This window comes from Amblyomma mixtum, chromosome 1, assembly GCF_055824585.1.
Source record: "Amblyomma mixtum isolate Tamu chromosome 1, ASM5582458v1, whole genome shotgun sequence".
Taxonomy (NCBI): Eukaryota; Metazoa; Arthropoda; class Arachnida; order Ixodida; family Ixodidae; genus Amblyomma; species Amblyomma mixtum.
In genome coordinates this window covers 203513081-203534779 of record NC_143012.1, presented here as the reverse complement: position 1 = coordinate 203534779, position 21699 = coordinate 203513081, and the positions used below count along the sequence as shown (strand labels likewise).

The following is a 21699-nucleotide window of genomic DNA, read 5'->3' as shown; positions in this document are numbered from 1 at the left end:
TGCTGATCTAGCCTCTTCTGCACCAATAAATATCTACCCTACAATCTTCCGAGGATAAAGCAGTGACTTTTAATGCATCCAGCCACAATTTACCGTTCTTGACGTGTATACGATTACCTCTAGCATCAGTCATATCAAGGAAAGGGAAGGTTTGGTTTATTGGTTTATTGGGATTTAACGTCCCTAAGCAACTCGGGCTATGAGGGACGCCGTAGTGAATGGCTTCGGAAATTTCGACCATCTGGGGTTCTTTACCATGCACTGACACCGCACAGCACACGGGCCTCTAGAATTTCACCTCCATCAAAATTCAGCCACCGCGGCCAGGATCGAACTAGATAAACTCTAGTGCGGATTATAACGTTGAAATTGGGAGCATAGTAAATAAGATTATTAGACACTTAAGCACGCTCGGAACAATTGTAGTGTACTGAATCGCAGCCGAATTGCGTTCAGCTAACAGACGAGACATGCATATTGAACTAGTCTGAAAAAACGGGGGACGTAGGAGAAACGCTTTCTGTAGGAAATTTTACCTGTGTGGGTAGCAGCTTATAAGTGAAAGTATAGAGGCAATTGGTAGAGCAACTTACTGTTGCTTTACCGATGGCCTCTATACTTCGTATGGTCAGTCATAGAGGCAGTTGGTAGTCCAACTTACCATTAAGTTACGGAGGCTGTGCAGAGGCCGTACAAAGGCTTAGTAACGCAGTCGCGCAAATTCTTTGTATGGTCAGTCATACAGGTTGTTGGTTGACCAAGTTACCGTTAAGTTACGTAGGCTCTGCAGGGGCCGTACAGAGGCCCAGTGAGGCAGTCGCGCAAATTTTCCGTATGGTCAGTCATAGAGGAAGTTGGTAGCCCAACTTACCATTAAGTTACGGAGGCTGTGCAGGGGCCGCACAAAGGCTCAGTAACGCCGTCGCGCAAATTCTTCGTATGGTCAGTCATAGAGATAGTTGGTAGCCCAACTTACCATGAAGTTAATGGATGCAACCATTACTGGCGGGCCCAGCCGCTGATTCCCTCTCGGTCGAACCTATGTAAAGGTCTGTTCAGTAGGGGAAGTCGCAGCAGAAAAAATCATTGCCGGGGAAGAAAGCTCCTCAACAATCGGATAAAGATAAAGCAAGTCACCTACGCATTGAGGATGTAGTTGAGTTCCCTCCTCTTCCAGAGCGCCAAAACGTTGAGCCACCTCCGATAGCGAGTACAAATCTGAATACTCCACGGCAGCCGCAGTATGCAGCCTGGAACCATTCGCGCGAAGGATCTATTCGCCAAAACTCCGACGGTACCAGTTCCCTACTGTGCTCGCTTGTTGTGGCCATCCGCGCTTTTCTTATACCACTCTCCTCGCCGGTGGCACAGGCCATCCTTACAATCCTTGACTTCATCTCACCTCTACTTGCACAATGGCAGTAGCAGTCAATAGACCAGCTACTCTCCCTAGCGTGCAAAGCATCCGTAACACGGCCACCATCTTTCAATGAAATGCCTGCAGCCTTCGTCCACGATTGTCTGATTTCCGACAGTTTGTCTGAAAACACCGTTTCCCGATTGTTGCCATAGCAGAATTTCGTCTGCGTATTACCATTCGTCTTTCAGGCTATACCGTTCAGAACTGGATGACCGGCACTGACATCAGCAGAGTTCTTTTAGCTGTTCGGAAAAACGTCACCTCCATCCCACATCCGATACCTGCCGACTCACGGAATGAATATATTGCAGCCACCGTCAAGATCATGAATATGTCATTCACAGTGATCGTTGGTTACATACCCCCGCGTGTCACATTTGACGTTGACCGCCTTCAGGATATAGTACGCAGTACTCGTGCACCACACATCATAACGGGCAACTTCAATGCACACCATCCTGCTTGGGGAGGCACCAGATCAACAGCCAGAGGACAACAGTTATTTGATTTTGCACAGTGCAACAATTTAACTTTCCTCAACAACGGCCTGGCAACGTTTTATCAAGGTGCAAGGTCCAGTGCCCTTGACATTTCTATGATTTCTGCGCATCTGTCGTCTTCAGCAACTTGGAATGTAGACGTAGAAACTCATGGCAGCGATCATCTACCTACATACATTAAGGTTGGTGGTGCTTTTTTAAGTTCCGAGCGGCGTAAGGTACGCTACACGAATTGGGATGTTTTCTCTGACACAGTAGAGAAATTGGAGCTCTCCCACCTTGATTATGAAAACTTTATTGATGCTGCAGCACGTGCTAAAACGACCAGCACTAAAGTTATAGCCTTACCAACAGTGTACTCAAGTGTAGATGCTGAATATGAGCGACTTCGAGCAATTCGCCGCAGAGCAGAGAGACGAGCACGCAGGACCAATAACAGAGAAGACGTCAGCGTTGCTAGGCGTGCACAGAAACACGTTCAGCGCCATTTGGACAAACTCGAAAGACGGGAATGGCGATCTTTCTGCGCAAAGCTTGATCCCAGAAAGCCCCTTTCGAAGATTTGGAGTATTGTGCACAGCCTCAGTAGTCAGCCGGCGCCATTAAATCCTTTTGAGTGCGTAGCTCTGAATGCGAATATTTCTCGTTTCGACGCAGCGGAGGCTTTCTGTTCTAAGATAATTGCTCGTTCATCAACCGTATCGGTGCCACTATCTCCCCAAAGCTTTATCTCTTCACCTAACACCGCCCTCCTTGACGAACCGTTCACTATGGATGAACTTCGTGCGGCTCTGGCAACTTCCCTGGACCAGATGGAATAAGCTACACTACCCTCTCTCACCTGACAACTAGCGCCAAGGTTCAACTCCTCGCAGTTTATAACACCTCCTGGGAGTTCGGCCGCCTTGAAACGTGTTGGAAGCGTGCGCGTGTCATACCCATCCTCAAGCCTGGAAAACCATCAACTGACTTAAACTCCTATCGTCCTATAGCCCTTCTAAGTTGCGTCGGGAAGTTGATGGAGAAAATGGTTTCTTCCCGTTTAACCTGGGACCTGACGAACAGGGGAATTTATCCTCCGACCATGTCTGGTTTTCGAAAAGGACGCAGCAGCATTGACAATGTTATTGCCCTTGCCAATTGTGTCAAACGCAGCAAAGCAGTGCGGTCTATGACCATTGCAGTGTTTCTTGACGTGAAGGGAGCATTTGACAACGTCACACATGAGGCAATTCACTCAGCTTTACAATCAATAGGCATTACCGGACGAATGTATAACTGGCTGCGTGACTATCTTCTCGAGAGATCGATTTTTATGTCAACATGTGACACAGCTCCGCATAAAATATCTCGCGGAGTACCTCAGGGGGGTATACTAAGTCCAACCCTTTTCAATCTCTCACTTATTGGCTTGGAAAAATGCTTGCCACCGACAGTTGAAATCTCCCTTTATGCAGATGACATCTGTATATGGTGTTCCGGACGCAATAGGCGCATTGTGCATGCCCGTCTACAGAGGGCAATAGGCTGCATTGAATCATTCTTAAGCAAGCGTGGTCTCGCCATGTCGTCCGATAAAAGCTCAGCAATTGCATTTTCAAGGCGTGATCTTTCGCGCTACGGGCTGAAAGTTGCTGGTACTCCAATACCGTACGTCACAACTCATAAATTTCTGGGGGTAACGTTTGAGAGGTCCCTGTCATGGTCCCCACATGTGCAACAGATGAAAGTCAAGCTTTGCTCTTACGCCTCTATTTTTCTTATGCTCTCCACCAGCAGAAGAGGCTGTTCTACACCATCATTACTTCGAATGTATGGAGCACTCTGTGAAGGCCTTCTGCGCTACAGTCTCCCAGCTCTGGAGGGTATTTCGCAAACTAATATTAAAAACCTTGAAGCCATGCAAGCTAAAGCCTTGCGAATCTGTCTCGGCCTTCCCAAAAACACCTACACAATGGGTACTCTAGCTGAGAGCAGACGTCTATCGGCATCAGTGCTCTTAACCCAGGAGCTCATTCGTGCCCAAGTGCGGTTTGTGGCTCGTGTACCAAACCACCCACTCGCTGAGTACTGCATGGAGGAAATTTCTAACATTCTCCCATCACAGTACCAGCGTCCTGTCACAACCTCCACCGCACCTTGGAGGTATGCAGCATGGAAAATTAAGATCACAATCCCTGGCATTAAAACAAAAACATACACCCCCAATCCTGCACTTAAATATTTTGCGCTTGAGCACATTCATAGTTGCTACAATGCGTACCGTCACATCTACACTGATGGCTCTGTCACGTCCTTATCATCTGCGATTGGCGTCTGGATTCCGTCAACATGCACCACAATTTCAGCGATACTCAGTCACCGCACCTCGACTACTGCTACCGAACTGGCTGCTCTGCGTGTTGCATTTACTTACATCCTACAACAACCGCCAACAGCGTGGGTTATCTTCAGGGACTCGCGCTGCACTACAGACGATAAATTCACCAGAAAGCCTTCAAGAGCAGATCGTCGATGACTTGAATAGGTTACACAGCGAGGCCTCTGAGTTACGTCACCGTGTTGTGCTTCAGTGGTTACCCGCTCACTGTGGCCTCGCAGGCAGTGATCGTGCTGACTGTGCAGCAAGATCGGCGCATGGCGACACCTCCTTGTTTCTACCGATACCCTTTTCTCGTAGTGACGGCGCGAGACTTCTCGCTACTAAAGCCTGGCAGACGCAACGCTCTTTGTGGTGTGATCCGCGGCGTCAATACAGACCCCTCTTTCGCATTGACCCCGTTTGTGAATTCCGCATGCCCCGGAATTTAAATGGACGTGACTGTAACTGCCTGCACCGAATTCGTCTGGACGTTGCGTTTACTAAATTGCGTGAGTGTTGAGTATGTTTGATGTCACCTTTTTTTTTTCTTTTTTTTTCACCTTTTTCTTTCATCCTCATCTGGAGTAGCATGCCAGGCCTATAACCAGGCAGACCTCTCCATTATCCATTAAAGTCTCTTTCCTCCTCCTCCAAACTTACCATGAAGTTACGCAGGCTGTGCAGGGGCCGTACAAAGGCTCACTAACGCAGTCGCGAAAATTCTGCGTATGGTCATTCACCTCACGATACGGCACCGTGGCATGGAGGAGGAGGATACGATCCGCTTAGTTCAAGGCCTGGTGATCAGCGGAATTCCCTACTGTGCACCATATGTCCCGCTGAAACCCAGACACATACCTATATCAAGTCGAGGTTATCATCACTATTATCAGCCTGACTAGGCCCACGGTTGGCAAAAGGCCTCTCCCATATCTCTCCAATTAACCCGGCCCTTCTCCAGCTGCGGCCCCCTATCCCCACAGACTTCTTCTCTTCCGCCCACCTTACTTTCTTCCACGCCTGCTACTCTTCCCTTCTCTTTGAATCCACTCCGTTACCCCCTTAAGGCCCCAATGATCAGCTGCCAATCGCAAACTGCTATTTCCTTCAGAGACTGTTCAACATTTATTGGGTTTTCTCTGTATTAACTCTTAGACCCACAGTACTGCTCTGCCTGGTACTGCTGTGCAATGCATACAAACAAGCTCTATGCCACCACACACGGCGGCGCGCAATCCGGACTGGAATTGCAGAACACAGTCCAAGAGCACAAATGAAACCCGCCTCACCAGCCAGCTCAACTGGCTAACCCAAACCAACAACGGAGGGCATGCTCACCGTTGACTGGGCTATCCAGAACACAACGGGAAACAATTTCAATAGTCAAAACCAAGTTTGGCCTAAGGAAGCGAATCAAAGTCAACACGATTTCATGAAACCTGCCCTCGGAGTACCACGCATAGAAAAGGCTCGCAAGAGCAAGATTTCTTCAGCAGAAATGCGGAAATCTCACCAACGCCGAATACCAAGACGTGGCGCGATACGCCTCCCGACCTGCATTGGACACCTGTGTGGTCGACCACGCAGTTCATATGGTTCATGTAACGTTGTTGTATAGTTCTCGCCCTTCTGTTTTGTACTTCCTGTTAATGTTTGCTTCTCATTCTGTGTTTGTTATTCGCGTCGCGCCTCGTATTGCCACTATTTTGTTGGGCTTTGTTTTGTAACTTTTTCTTCTTATCCTTTGCCAAGTAAAAGGGTTTCTAACACAACTTGCCTTCACCTCATGCCTCCGGTCCACGGGTAATCAGGCGTGGCCCCTATCGCCAGTCCGCAGTCGAACCTCATCTTTTGCACGCGGGGTGGAGAAGTTTGTCGCTCCCCCCCCCCTCCAAATTTACGGAAAGTACAGTGGTGGGCAGGTTAGCCCGAATAATTATAATTTCGGTGCCAACCAAACTTCAAGCCGCCCACGATATCATGACACACAAGTAACAAAATTCCCGTGGCCGGAGAGGCTTCTCTTCGTAGCGCACAGCAGCATCCACACCATAGATGGCGCTGAGCGCAGGCGCCCCGCCCCCTTGATAGTTGAGCAGCTGGGAGAGCGCGACACTGCGGACACCCAAAACCAAGGAGACGTAAAAGGACGAGTCCTCCCACGGCAAAGAACAAAACAACGCGCCAGTGGCGACAGCAACAATCGCGTTCGGCGGTCATCAATGAAAATAAATATGGCCGCTCTCAGCAACGCCTAATTTACAGCCGAGCAAGCCAGCATTAGAAAGCTTTACGTCAATAATAACCACTCTCTCAAAATTGAGTGGCCCAATGCTTTGCAACAAAAAGAAGTATGGGCAAAAATAAATAAACAGAATATGCACAAAACTACAGAAATTGTTTACTACATTCGAATCAGTGTGAAAGCACGGATTCCTGTTACGTAGAAGGCGACGATGAGCGGGCACTGCCTGAGGTCTGAATGCTCGTTCTAAGCCAGTTGCGCACAGAAAACGAACGATTTTGTTCGGGGTCGGTATGAACAGTATTAGTGCTTCATCATCCCCACCAGCCTGACTACGCCCACTGTATCCCCGAATTCTTAATCTCGTCCTCCCACCTAAATTTCTGCCGCTCCCTGCACACTCTTGCCTCCTCTTGGAATCCACTCCGTTACCCTTAGGGACCGGGGGTTATCTTGCCTTCGCATTACATGCCATGCCCCTGCCCATTTCTTCATCTTGATTTCGACTAGAATGTCATTAACCCGCCTTTGTTCCCTCACCTACACTACCCGTTTATTATTATTAGTGCTTATGCACTAAAAATATAGCTTTATACGCACGTGCCCCATTTCTGGTCGTGCGCGGCGTAACTGGATTGCGGTCACTCCATAGGGAATAAATTCACATTCCAGTTCACCTGTTCGACGAAGGATCTTGTACGGGCAGAAATAGCAGAGGAAAAGTTTTAGAGCGAAAACTCTACTCCTGGCCTTCTTCCACTCCTCGGGGACAGCGCCTGCTTTCCACACTTGGTTGAGATACCTAGTGAGGCTATTTATTGATTCTTCATCCAAATTTCTCAACATTCTGTTTTATACTCTGTCGAGCCCCGGGACTGACCTTCGTTTTAGCTTCAGCAGTTCCAAATGAGGAGTTGGATGCCCCCATATTAAAAGCCGAGGTCAGGATGGAACTCCTGAAGCTAAAACGAAGGTCAGTCCTGGGGCTCGACAGAGTAGAAGACAGAATGTTGAGAAATCTGGATGAAGAATCAATAAATAGCCTCACTAGGTATCTCAACCAAGTGTGGGAAGCAGGCGCTGTCCCCGAGGAGTGGAAGAAGGCCAAGATCACGCTTATACACAAGCAGGGCAAACCTCCTAGCTTGGAGAACCTCAGGCCGATCTCACTAACATCATGTGTAGGGAAACTGCTTGAGAAGGTCATCCTGACCAGACTGACCAAATACATGGAGGATAACGGACTCTGGCCAGATGAAATGGTCGGATTTAGGCCTGGGCTCACCACCCAAGATACAATGCTAAGACTCTATGGAGATATAGTAGATCAGCTGGACCTCGGCAACCTGAAGGCGATCTTAGGTATAGATCTTAAGAAAGCCTTTGACAATGTCAGCCATGACGCCATCCTTGATGGGCTAAATGAGATAGCTGCAGGAAAAAACACCTATAACTACATCCGATCGTTATTAAGGGACAGGACTGCTATCATTACCTTTCAGGGCATCACATCCTATGAGTTCCCCATTGGATGAAGAGGAACCCCACAAGGGGCTGTCCTCTCCCCATTTCTCTTTAATCTGGTAATGAGGGACCTTCCCCGCAAGCTTAGAGAGATAGAAGGCTTAAACATCAGCCTCTACGCAGATGATGTAAATGTCTGGCTAAACAAAGCAGGCGAATCAGAAATGAAAGAAAAGCTACAGAAGGCAGCGGATATCATTAACGAGCATGCGAAATGCGTGGGTCTCAGCTGCTCTCCGCAAAAGTCTGAGCTATTTGTAGCAATGAGCAAGCGCAGTCAAAGGATACCGGCAATCGAGGTTACACTTGAAAATAGAACGATATCAATTGTCGAGGAAATAAGAATCCTAGGCATGTATATTAAGAGAAAAGGGAAAAACAAAAGTACGCTAGACAAGCTCAAAGCGCAAGCTGAACTTGTCGTCAGAGCCTTCAGAAAGGTATCTAGAAGGGGGGAAGGACTCTCAGAGTCCAGCAAACTAAGACTCACGCAGGCCTTCATCGTTAGCAGGATATGCTACGCAACCCCATTCCTGAAAATAAACAAAACCGAAGAAAAGACATTAGACACAATCATCAGAAAATGTGTCAAACGAGCGCTAGGGCTGCCCATTTCCACGTCCAATGATATACTGGAGAAAATGGGCCTGCATAACAATTGGAGAGAACTGACTGAAGCGGTTAGAACATCGCAAATCGAAAGGCTAACATCCACACCCGCAGGAAGGAAATACCTACAGCTAGCGAAATGGGCAACCGTAGATAGCACAGTTAACACCAGAACAGATCTGGGAAGAGAAATAAGAGAGCATCTTATTATCGCTCCCATACCTAGAAACATGCATCCCATCCACGACAAAGGCAGAAGGAAAAGCAGGGTCGCACAGCTGACTGCTAAGCTAGGCAAGATGCCACAGGGAACCGTGGCCTACACTGATGCCGCGGTAGGCACGCTAGGAGACACCGTCTCCGTAGCCGTCGGGGACTCAGGCAGAACGTTACGCGTTGTAAGACACCTTGACTTAAAACCCCTTGTGGCGGAGGAGGTTGCAATAGCGATCGCTCTAACTCAGCCAGGTACCAAATACGTAGTAAGCGACTGCAAAGCCGCAATTAGAAATTACAGCAAGGGACGCATCCACGAAATGGCGGCTAAATATCTAAAAGACTTTATCCCAGCCCACAATATTCTAATTATCTGGACCCCAGCCCACTCGGGTCTGGTTGGAAACGAGGCCGCCCACAGGCTCGCCCGCTCCTCTTTACCTCGGGGAGCCGTGGACACCTCATACGAATTCAGCACTAAAGAGGAAACCAATACCTTTAATAGCATCACAGACATTCAGAAAAAGAACAAAAGGATCTATCCTCCTCCGGATAGATCACTTAGCTCGGCTGAGGCCTATGACTGGAGAAGACTCCAAGCTAGAAACTTCGCATCCCCGCCCTGGAGGAGCTGGACAGGAGGTGACACGAGGGAGGATGCGGAGGTGTGCGAGTTCTGTGGGCATACCGCTACACTCGAACACATACTATGGAGATGCCCCAGTGCCCCAGGATATGGCAGAATCAATAATGCAGAGGAATGGGAGACCATACTCAGAAGTGCCGACCTTAGCATACAACGATACGCTACCGCCTGGCAGCAGAAGCTGCGCGACTATACCGTTGCTAGTCTTCCAGCTGCGACGCTGCCCCTCCCCGGACGCCTGCGTGCGGACCCGGAGGGGCACGGGTCTTCTTCTGGCGGAAATAAAGTTTCTTCACTCACTCACTCACTACTCCTCCCATGCTTAGCCTGAAGGTAATCTGTCTCTTAGATTCGACCTCTTAGGGAGGCGCACCGCATGTATAAAATCGCGCGTGGCAGATGCCTCGATCTTCATCTTCAACTTCTCGCACAACTGCCCGCTCGGCAGTCACGTCCGTCGCTACGCTGGCTCCTGCTCGGCCGCTCCTCCACGCCAATTGTGGAATGTGATTTGTCACGTGATTCGCTCTTGCACTTTGCAGTCACGTCCGGCGCTGCGCTGACTGCCGGCCTGGACGCTCGCTCTTGCACTTGTGGCACGTGAGGCATCACGTGATTTGCTCTCGCTGAAACAATTTGCTCTGGCTAAGTCTTGGAACAATAAAGTTGAACCAAATCTAAACCGTGTCTAACGATGATTAACGGAGCTTTCGCGCTGTATACCCGGCTCAGATGAGTTGAGCCACAGCCACTTTTTTCATTGAGTCCATGGCGGCGATGGGCGGTCCGACCCACACATAATCACGTGGTTTGAATTCTGTGTGGTGCCGGCGTATACTGAATGTCGGGCGTCAGTGCGCTTTTGGACTTGCACGCGCAGTCGGGTAAGTCTCAAGAGCACCCGATCAAGAAAAAAAATGGCTCTCAGCAGAGTAGCTCTCGACTGCTCTAAACTGCTGTAAACAACGGCAAAATCGTCGCGTTTGGATCGTTTTCAATGGTATGCAGTGTCGCATACCGGCTGTAATTTCATATACCGTATTTTCCGGTGTATAAGACGCGGCTTTTTTTCGAAAATCTTGCTGGTGCGTCCTATACAAGGGTGCGTCTTATATGCGAATTTTTCATCTTTTTTTTGCGAGTTCATCGATTACTCCGGTTCATGCTCAAGCTTTTTTCACCTAAAATATATCACTACCAATAACGCGGTTGTAACACGGTTAATACTTCAATACCGGGACCGCCGTGCGCGACATTCTAGGTGATCTTTATCATGAAACGGCGGGGATGACGACTTCCGGGATCACAAACGCGCGGCTGTTTCGGAGGCCCCAAGCAAAAGTAATGAGAAGCACCAAAAGATGGTGACAATCGCGCTTCTCACCATTGTCAAGACAAGCCGGCGTTCTTTTTTAGTCACCCTTTGCAACTTTTTTTGCTCCGTGTACATAGTGCATGTTTCAGCCGAGTTGCTTCCAGAAATGGGTGAACCATTTGATAGTGCATCTGAAGATGAAGACTTCGAAGGTTTCAAGTAGAAATAAAATGTTGTTATGAACATATGGGGAGCTGTATCGTTTTTTCTTTCTTTTTTGCTAAAACGTGGACGGGTATTGCGTGAGTGTTGCCTTTTTCGATCACTTAGCGTTGCTTAAGAATTGCTCACAGGTACGGTGCATTTCGCGATTGTCGCACAAGCGTGTTTAATTAAGCCTCACTAGCCTAACTGGGTAAACTGGGGTGCGTCTAATACACGGGTGCGTCTTATATACGAACTTTTTCAGTGACAGCTTGCATATATGGCAGGTGCGTCTTATACAAGGGTGCGTCCTATACACCGGAAAATACTAGGTGGCTTGTGACTTCTGAATTGTTATTTGAAGGCTAGTACCGCGATTGTGACGCGCTGGAGTGTATTTCGTCTGTAGAGCGCACGGGATTTTGCGTGTCCTCTGTTGTGGAGTGCAAATACACGTCGGAAATTTGCTTTGGCCCCAAAAGGGCGAACACAATCCGCAAAGGAAACGAATGGCCAAGGTAAATGGAGCAACTGCTCTGCCTGGTTTGTTTTGAATGTTCAGCGTTTTGTTATATTAAATGTCGAAGGTTTGTTAGAGTATCGCGGGAATCTCGCGTTTTTTTTTATCTTTCTCCTTCGCCGAGGAAGACGGTGCCGTGTCTTTTCTGGCGCGAGACCAGCTCATAATGGGATTTTTCGTACGCAGCAACGCTCAGAGCTTCATCACGAACGAGTGAAACAAGGTGGAGGCAGAAATGCATGAAACGCCATGTACCGCTCGAGAAACCTTCGTTTCATGTCCAGCATTGTGCGCATTAAATTGTGGGTGCTTGGTTGGTTGTTGTGGCGGGTTTTTGTTATTTTTGTGTTGGTTTCTTTAGGTTTATGACTGCTTTGCTTCTAATGTGTGACACTGCTTTTTTGCTGAGATATTTTTTATTCCTCTGTTTGGTTTCAAAACCCATGAGAAGCTAGTGCCGCAAGTACTTTATACCCACGGGATAAGAAGGGTCTTGCGATTACAATGTATGCTGTCTTGTTTACATGCCGATTTCCTGCCACTGGCTGTGTTCGGAGCAATAATGCGCTGTCAAATACTTGAGCTGAGGATCAGTGTGCCTCTTTTCCGTAAGATAAACAGTTGGTAGACTGCGCATGTCCTTGTGCCATTGTCGTTGCGCGGCCGTTCATTTCAACAGTGTTACCTTAATTATACCGCATGCATTAGTGATGAAAATCGTAATAAAACGCATTTAAGCAAGAACACCTGCATCATTTATAAGTATCGCCAATGTGTTCTCTGTCAAGCAGATTGAGGCAATGGCGTTAAGAAAGTCGAATGCCGTGAAAAAGTAAACGGCTGCAAGGTTCATTCGCTTGGTGTCATCCGCCTTTAAAGAGAGTTCCAAGAGCGGGAGATTTTCATTCACACGCTTTACAGTACACAGTTGTCGTGAAATGTGCATATGTATCTCTTCAAACGTTTACTCACAAATGATGCAAAGTGCCCGATCCTTTTGGAGCTTTTGCCATGCATCAACGCACGAAGGTGGCATCGCGGTGAACGAGAGCGCGAGTGACTGCTTATCGTATGCAGCTCCTTGAATTAAGTGCCTTGAAATCAAGTTCGAAAGCAGAAGTTTAAAACCGCAACTCCGAGAGCGTTTATTCAGTTCACTCGTGAATATGTTCGCAATCGTCCGATATTAAAAGAAATGACCACAATCAGTATGCTAAAGATTACAAAATGTGTTTAAAACATTTAAAATACGCGTAAGAGTGACATATAATTATTATCTCTGCCGCAGTTGTCCGAATTCAAACTCAAACTTCACCCATCCTTGACTTTGCGAGAAAAAACTGTGCGGGCCACAATAATGTGTTGTAAGATCCCTTAGCAAAAACTAATACGTTTGGAATATACGGTGGGCTATTTAAAATGTATTTTAAACATATTTTGTAATCATGAATGCACTAAAAATATGTCGGAAATACGTTTCTGAAATTTCATGCTTGGTATTCGAAATATATTTTTAAAATGTGCCAAAAATACCTCACTAAAGCATACTTCGAGCACTTTTGAAATACGTGAAAAAATATGTATGCAGTTTTAGCATCTTGTCAGTGTATTAAAAGTGTATTTTCGGAAATATGAAATTAATTCATCGAAAGTATACTTCAATTCTAGAAAACGGGCAGCCCTTATAAACGTATATGTATGCAGTTCTAGCATCTTGTCAATGTATTAAAAGTGAACTTTCGTAAATATGAAATTAATTCATCCGAAATATACTTCAATTCTAACAAACGGGCAGCCCTTTTAAACGTCTTTGCACACTTCTAGCTGCCGTTGAACAGTCGAGTGCTCGAAATCGCGTTTCGGGAAATGGCATTTGCGTGTCGTCAATGTATTTGAAGTGTACTTCCGTAAATACGAAATTAATTCGTCCAAAGAACACTGAAATTCTAGCAAATTGGCAGTCCGCATTAGCATGTTTGCAGCGCACTACAAGCTGTCCTTGAACAACCTAATGCTCAAAATCGAGTTTCGGGACATCGCATTTTGGTGCTGGCCATCTATTTAAAGTGTACTTTCGTAAATACGCAATTAATCCGTCTGAAGTATATTTAAATTCTAACAAATGGGTTGTCCGCGTAAACATATTTGCATTACACTTCAAGCTACCGTGGAACAATCTAGGGCTCGAAATGACGTTTCAGCGAAGAGTGAAAACTTTCCCTTTCTTGTCATTCTTTCGTTTATGGTAACTTCTAGCAGGAAGGTGATCACCACTTATAGCCCTGCTACACGGGCGCTTCGAATGCCTTCCAGCCGAATGTCATCTAAAGATGCTACACGTGTTCTGTCTAAGGGAGTGCTTGAAGATAATATTACGCCAATGAATATTAACCGCGTCAGCATGAAATTTCCCCAGGAGTGCGCCGATGAGTACGACTGCACTCATATTGTTGTTTACATCGCTTGTTTACATAACATAAAACGCAATCTGCGCTTTCGTTCTATTAAACAATCTGCTTTCTTTTTTACTGGTTGTACTCGTGCTTGTTTAGGCAGTGCGACAATGTGTGGGAAGCGATGGTGCGATCGCACACCTGAGAAAGCCGGGTTGTTGGCATCGCGCAGTACCGGCGCTTCTCGCTTCTTGTCCCGGCTTTCTCCGACGTGACCAGTACTTTTTTTTAAACTACTTTATCCAGAAGTATGTCTGGCGACTGTTATCCGCAAGCTAGCGACGGCGACGACTGCTGCTGGCCGTAAAGCACGGCTCGGCAGTCTGGGTCACACCGGCGATTCCCGTTCATCGTACGCGTGCCCTGCGATGTAAGCAATACTTGATTTCAGGTCACTGTTGCCAAAACTACACCTGGTGACCATTTGCATACGCTAAAGCTTGTGATTCGCTCTTCACAACTGCCGAAATCACAGATCCAACCCTGCGAACTGGCTGGGCCTAGCCGTCGCGGAAGGGAACAGAGCCGTCGTCGATTGAAATTGATTTGGCAAGCGCTTATCGCTGGTGAGGGTTCAGGTGTGCACACGTGAAATATAGTCGTTCGTTTCGCTCATTTAGAAGCGCTAGCATATACACACCGCCGCCTCATCACCGTGCTCTCGCTCAGCCGCCGACAAGGCTGACCGTCCGCCGACCGGATTCGTCGGTGTCGTTGGCCTGAAAAACGTGTCCCTCTAGAATCATAATATAGTAAACTAGATATTTCACTATAATTACATGCTGTTGTTCAGCGTGATATATACTGTCGTTGTCGGACTAGTGTGACCGCCGTCGTCGTCGTCGCTGTACACTGAAAACGAGCTGAGGCTTTCGAATGCGTTTCGAAAGTGTCGTGCAGCACCGCGGCAGTCCGTCGAGTCCGAATGTCATTCCTATTCTCGAATGTCATTCCACTCAATGTCATTCGAACATTTCCGTGTGAGAACGTGATAGCATTATACCAGCAAAAGCGCCTTGGGTACTTCTGGGTCCGAATAAGCCAGCGGAAAGGACCCCGTCTGGCAGGGCAGACCGGCTCCCTTACACGCCCATGTATCTTTTGGTTGACAGTTCGACTCCTGACCTGTGCCTGACGCAAGTTTCAACTAGCAATTCCGTTCTCAATTAACCCCAGATTCGAACGCGACCAGTAGGGTACTTCTGCGATAATTTGGCAGCCCACAGTATTTGCGCAAAAAAAGGCCTCACCGCGCAAAATAGTGCGTCGCTTTCGCTGGGTATATATACGGCAAGCCAAGTATAGCGCTTGTCGTAGGATTTGTTGTTTGCTGTGTCACTGTCGTCTTGCTATGCTGTGTGTAGGTATCTGCCGTTCCCATTCAATCACGTCACCTTATAATCTCAGACTCCTGATGATTAATGTTTAATACCCGTGTACGATTTGTTCTGCAGTTGAATTAACCCGTGTCATTCCATGCAGCCGCCCCAGTAGACTTTTTTTAAGCCCGAGTAAACACATTTTTAATGTATTATATGTATATTTTTAGTATATTTTTTTATGTATATTTTTATTATATTTTTAATGCATTATAAATATGCTAAGCGGGCAAAAATGTACTTTTCACGTATTTTTAAGAACGTTTAAAATATTATTCCTAGTGTACTGAGAAAGCATTCGTATTGTAGTTTAAGCATAGGGACAAAAAAATGCGAAATAAATATGAAATTAATACAATACGTTTGAAATGCATTTTTAGCACATCCTCTTTTTCGCTAAGGGATGGTGTTCAAGATGGCGACTTACATGCGTGGACCGCTTTGCGAGCTCAGCTTTACCCCCCTGATCGCCGGCGCTTCGCGGCGCCGGCAGCAGCAGCTGCTCCGCTCCACGTGACCAACCGGCTCAAGGCCACGGCGCCGCCACGGAGCTCAGGGGGTGCCACATTGAAGTTCTCTCGCTACAAGACGCGAAAAACCAAGACAACTGGTTTTTCTGAAGTGTCTCAGTTTTTTTCACAAAACCACGATATTCATAGCCCCTGAATTTCGATGAAATATAAGCCCTAAATGACGAATTCTTAGTGCGGATGCATTGCTCGTCTCACAATCTATCCACATCGCAAAAAAGTCTGCAGTACACACAAAAGTTAAGTACATAAGCAGACTGATATAAACATCGCTGGCATGCAGAAAAAAGCAATTAAGAAAAACTCAAACTGCATTTTTTTTAGATTCTAGGCAAATAGCGCAGGATATAAACAGCAAGTAGTTTTTGCAATTGACATTGGTGTTCGTAGGAGGTTATGGTTAGTTGGTGTGGTAGTCGGAGTTAATTTTCTAGAGCATCGTGCCAAAAAAAAACGCGAAAAATCAAAATGCAACTGTTTTCTCTGAAGAGTCTCAGTTTTTTTCGCAACAGCACGGAATTCACAGCCCCTCAATTTCGATGCAATAAAAGCCCTGAATGAAGAATTCTGAGTGCGGATGCACTCCTTGGCACACACTCTATCCACATCGCAAAAAATGTCTGCAGCACGCAATAACTTGAAGTACATAAACATACTCGCAAATATGAACTTTATAACTTGCAGAATACCAGTATTGCGCAAAATACTGGCAAAGTGACGAATCTGTGTCCAGGTACGTCGATACGTCCACGTGGCCGACGCATCACTCAACGTTATGTATTTGTATGAAATACGACTCAATAGTAGCCGACAGAAAAGGAAATGAGAATAAAAAAGCATAAAAACAATTTGTCTTTCGTTGCATCTGGAGACGGGAACGTGGTTCCAGTGTCTACTACATGTGTTCTTCAAACACTTAAGAACCCCGTCACAATGCGTGCAAAAATTGTTCCTGGAAGTATGCACAGCACACACATTGTCTGATTAGAAGGTTGAAAATGTGCGCCTCTCAAACAAATTGCACAACGACGGAGCTCAGTGCCTCATAAGTCTATTCTGGGCCTCATACAAACGAAGTGGGATTGGGCGTTTCCATTTTTTTACAAATCTGAGTTGCTATATCTCCAAGCAGGCAGACATTACCAAGATCGTTTGCTTTTCTGCAGAGGTGTCTGCCAGGATAAGAAGATAAGGTTGATCGGTATTGAATCAAGGCTATATGAACTGCAAAACTGCAAATAGCGCCGTTAATCGAAATAAAAAAGATATCTCAAGAGCGGCCGCTGAATTCATAAAAACTTAGTTGGTAACAAATTTTTATACAGGAGGAACAGCGAAGGTTAGGGGCAGGGGGGGAGGGGGGATGGCGGAAAAGGTATGGTGAAGAAAAACACCACGGGATCACTTCGATGCAACACTATGAGAGGTTTCCCGAGCGGGCGGTCAGTCGAAGAAATTGCATTTTTTCTCAGGGTTCATCTTTGCGCCAACGGAACAGTTGAACGAGCTCGCGAAGGCAGCGGTATTGCGTGCAATTTTGTTGCAATCCGCCGCGAAGGCGCTCTTGAAGCCGTGTGCAGAGCAGGCCATGTGGCAGATGGTCATAAAGAACGCCTTTAAAGGCGAAAGGTCTTTTCCGACAGGAAGGTTGCCGCTACCGCGCTCATCGGCATCTTCCAGTGCAGCGTATGTGATTTCAAGCGCCGGCACTTCCGGAAACACACTGTCTTCAGAAAGGGTGTTTAGGCAGCTGTCCCTTTCGTGGAAGGCTTTTCTCGATTCTACAGACAAAACGCTGTCGACGCTTGTGCCGTTCGGCAGCCATCGTATACCCACCTCATCTAAAGCCTTAACCAACCTCAACGCCAGCAAGTACCCCAAACCACCGAAAAACATGGCGTTTGTTCCTTTACTGTAGTATAAGGGCCTGTTGAAGAGGTAGGATGGGACATTCAGGCTCCCCAGGGCATAATCATGTTCGGGGTAGGATGGCGGGAAGTTGTGTGGCAGCATACGTGCGTCGTGGTACGCCTGAGAATCGTTGATATGACGCACTTTCGCGTTTGCAGTGCGTATAATCTTCCGCGCTTGCATCCAGAGTTCGCTAAACGACGCTTCGGTGCTCGGGTAGTCCTTGTAAATTTCCCTAAGCTCCTCGTTTCCCATCAGATTCTCAGGCCACGCTCGCATCCGAACTGACGCTATCTTGTTGCTTAAGACGCGCTTGCTACTGTTGTCTAGCCACGTCGTGTTCTCCACCTTCTCGATGGCTGCCGAGACTAGACTTTGGAACCCAGTGCGAATGGCGTCCCGGTCCCGTTCTTCATTCGGCTAGAGATGTCGATCGAAAGCACGAGCACCTTGTACGTCTCTTCGACGTGGAAACAGCAGAATAGGGAGCGGTACGTGTTGACCTCGTACTTGGCGCCGAAATGTCTCAGCAGCATACGTGGCTCTGCTATCGGCGCGTACATCTGGACGAATGTCCACGCGAACTGTCGGAGAAGCCGCGGCTCGGAGTACTGGCCGAAAAATTCGCCGACAGTCTTCAAGAGGTCCTAGTTTTTGAGGCTAACGTCGTCACTGACATCTAATTGAGGATCTAGTGGTATGTTTTCTTGAAGAAGTTTGATCCAGGTAGCTGACGGAGTACTGTGCAAGTGATCGCCGATGTTTTCGAGGCGGAAGACAGCCGGGATTTGCCTTTTGGTGAATATCAGTTGACTCAGCCTCATTAACACATTACCTTCCAGAGTGCGGGTGTCGTTGATGATATCTCCGAGGGTATGATGGTCCAGCGTGGTATTATCGGTAAGATCGCGGTAGTAGCCCATCCAGTATGCTGTGTAGCTGCTGCTGTCGTTCACAGAGTCAAACTGGTTCCAAAGAAAGGGTATATCTGACGCAGGCTTGAAAGTTAGGCGCCAGTTTCCAAAATCAGGATGGGCCAGCACGCGGACTTCCAACCATAAGTGGACCTGCCACTTGTATGAAAGTTCGAGTAATACTCCGAGTGCAGTGGCGTTCGATGGAGACGGCTCCGGCCAGCTGAGTCCCATTTCCCGCATGAGCGCCTGGAACTGCCCCAGGTAGGCGCCACCGTGGTTCTCTGCGCCCATGCAGGACTTGTGCATGCTGAGGGCCTTGTGTGCCACCTGGAACTTGTCCGTGCCTTTGAGGAGCATGGTGCTAAAGTCTGCGACTCGCCCGAAGGCGACGTCGTCGACGGGAGTCTTCGAGTGTTCCCTGCGGTCCCCAGAAGGCATCCAGGCGGAACAGACGTAAGCTGAAAAATCCTCGCCAGGGTCGACGCTCTTGTTGAGGTTGGACGTCAGAAGATTGGCATGGAAGAGGCAGTCCACCGTGTCGCAGGACTTAGACTGCTTTGCAGGCGCCTTCGGACTCCGGAATGTCAGCGCGATAACTGCCGTGGCGACTGCTATGAGCAAAATCGTTCCGACGCATGCGCAAACTTCGAGGACAGCCTTTGTCGTAGGAGTGAGCTGCAAAGAGAAGGAAAAAAGCCCACGCTCCAACTTTAGCGCATTGTATGCGGCACCAGTATTTTTGTGACGTTTCGTTTATCATTCATTTCTTTCGAGAGGGACGCCAGTTATGACAATGGTTACGGTGTGTAAGGGAGCAAGAAACTAATCACAAGCAAAGCATGCTCCACGCCGTCACCTAAAGTTCCCTAATTTGAGCAGAAAAATTTGTTAACAGTTTCTTCGGGCAGCAGTCTGGGAAAACTCGCATATTTCCCCCGCGTTATTTTATGGTATTTTTTTTATTAATGCTTGAGTCTTCAGGAACGATGAAGGCCAAAAAGCAGCAATTTGTCAAATATTTACCGTTTAATAAATATTTTGTGAGCGGAGATATTGAAGGCACACTTCTCCATGTATGTTATACCCATGATTCTTTCAGAGGTTTTCGCAGCTGAATGCAAACAATTTTAAAAGGCTGTGATGCAGATGATTTACTGATTAGACCAGTGAAGTACGTTCTAGATATGTTGGTTCCAGTGCTTTCTCCCACTTTTAATTTGTGACTTGAATCTGGTATATTCCTTCGACGCATGCAAGTAGTGTAAGTCTCTGCATTGATCCAAAAAAGCGTCAATATGCATATCAAACTGCAAGCAAGTTTACGTGTTGGCCGTATTTTCTAAGAGCCCCGAAAAGTTAGTTCACACAAGAATGACTCCCTCCTGTGAAACTCGATTTGGTTTCACCAAGACATCCGAGACTGCGCTACTTCAGTTAAAACAGAATATTAAGGCGGAAGCCTTTAATGCCTCATCGTTGTAAGCAGGACTTGTCGACAGAAATGTCACGCTTTTCAATTGGTAGAAACGGTCGTGACGTCACAGTGCGCGAATTTCAAACGGGGTCAATTGTACTTTGGCTAGTAACCATGCAACCAATTAAAGGGATCGTATCGTGAAGCTCAAAGTAAGGTTGAATGAGTTTAGTTAATTGCTTAATCACCCAATTAACCTTTCTAATCAGGCCAGATAAATAAATAAAACCGAGTAGAAAATTGGTCGAGTTTGGGAATCGAACCCCGGTCTCCGGAGTGCGAGACGAGCATGCTACCTACTCCGCCACGCCAGCTTTTTTTTTTTTAGCTCGATGGTTTGCAATGAACAAAGGCGCGTCTAGTGAATACGGTGTCTTCATTCACTCCAATCTTCCTCCCTTCCCGTTACGGCGTATTTGTCCGCGTTTCATATTGGTTCAAATTGTAGTGACGTCACCGCGCGCGAATTTTGACGGGTGTCCACCAAAATTTTTGAGGCAGTTACTGCGCAACTTCCTTTCCTCAAATACAATTTTCGACTAGTGTCTACTGAGATATGTGACAGAGTTACTGCGTAATTTCCTTTCCTCAAATACAATTTTCATTTTCTTCATTAGGGCCCCTCTTCTTTCACTCACACTTCCTCCCTTCCTGTACGGCGCGGCTCAGGTGTCCACCGAGATGACAGAGAATACAGCCCCATTTCCTTTCCTCAAAAAGCGTTGCGTTCAAAGGGCAACGCATCGCGCCGAACGGGTGGTGGCGTTCCGTGGACTCCCTGGCAGCGCTACAACACGCTGTCGCGTTCCACTCCTAAAGGCGAAGCCTAAAGGCGCGTTTATAGTCCGACGTGGTCGGCGCGCGGGCAAGCGTCGCTCGCGGTCAGCCACGCTACGCTGGTTTCGCTACGCCAGACAAAATGCGAACCCCTCTATACTTCGGCGCTGCGCGCCGTCGGCGGCACTCTTCGGAGCATGCGCAGAACAATCGCAGACCCGCGCGCCAATATCCGACCCGCGGGCCGTCTGAATTCCGTTCGCTCCTTTTTCTTCGGCGGCTCATCCATTTCGCTCCATCCACGGCATCGCGGCTACTACGAACCATGGCTAGGATGTTATCTGCGCGACAAACTTGCTCTCGCGTTATTAGTACGCCGCCTGCGGCGAAAGCGCAGGCGCTCGATGTATGTGCGAGAGATTTTCTCTGAGCGGAAAAGCACAGGCGAGTACCACCAGCTTGTTCAAGAACTGCGGCAGAAGGACCCAGAGTACCATCTCAAGTACTTCAGGTAACCAGACCGCACAAAGGGTGCGTTTTATTCTTGAGTAGATTTTAGCTCGCTGTGAAGTATGTGAGCAGCTTTTTATTTCTATAAAAATGCACGAAGGAAAATGGAGCTCTGTTTTATGCTTTAGGGCCGAATGCTTTCACACTATGTGATGCTGTTTGGCCCATTTTAAAAATATGGCTGTAC

At 47.4% G+C, this 21699-nt stretch overlaps 1 pseudogene; it reads right to left on the bottom strand.

Moving 5' to 3' along the window:
• Positions 1-17294: 17294 nt before the first annotated feature.
• LOC149370587 (neprilysin-like) lies at positions 17295-21201 on the bottom strand (annotated as a pseudogene).
• Positions 21202-21699: the final 498 nt, after the last annotated feature.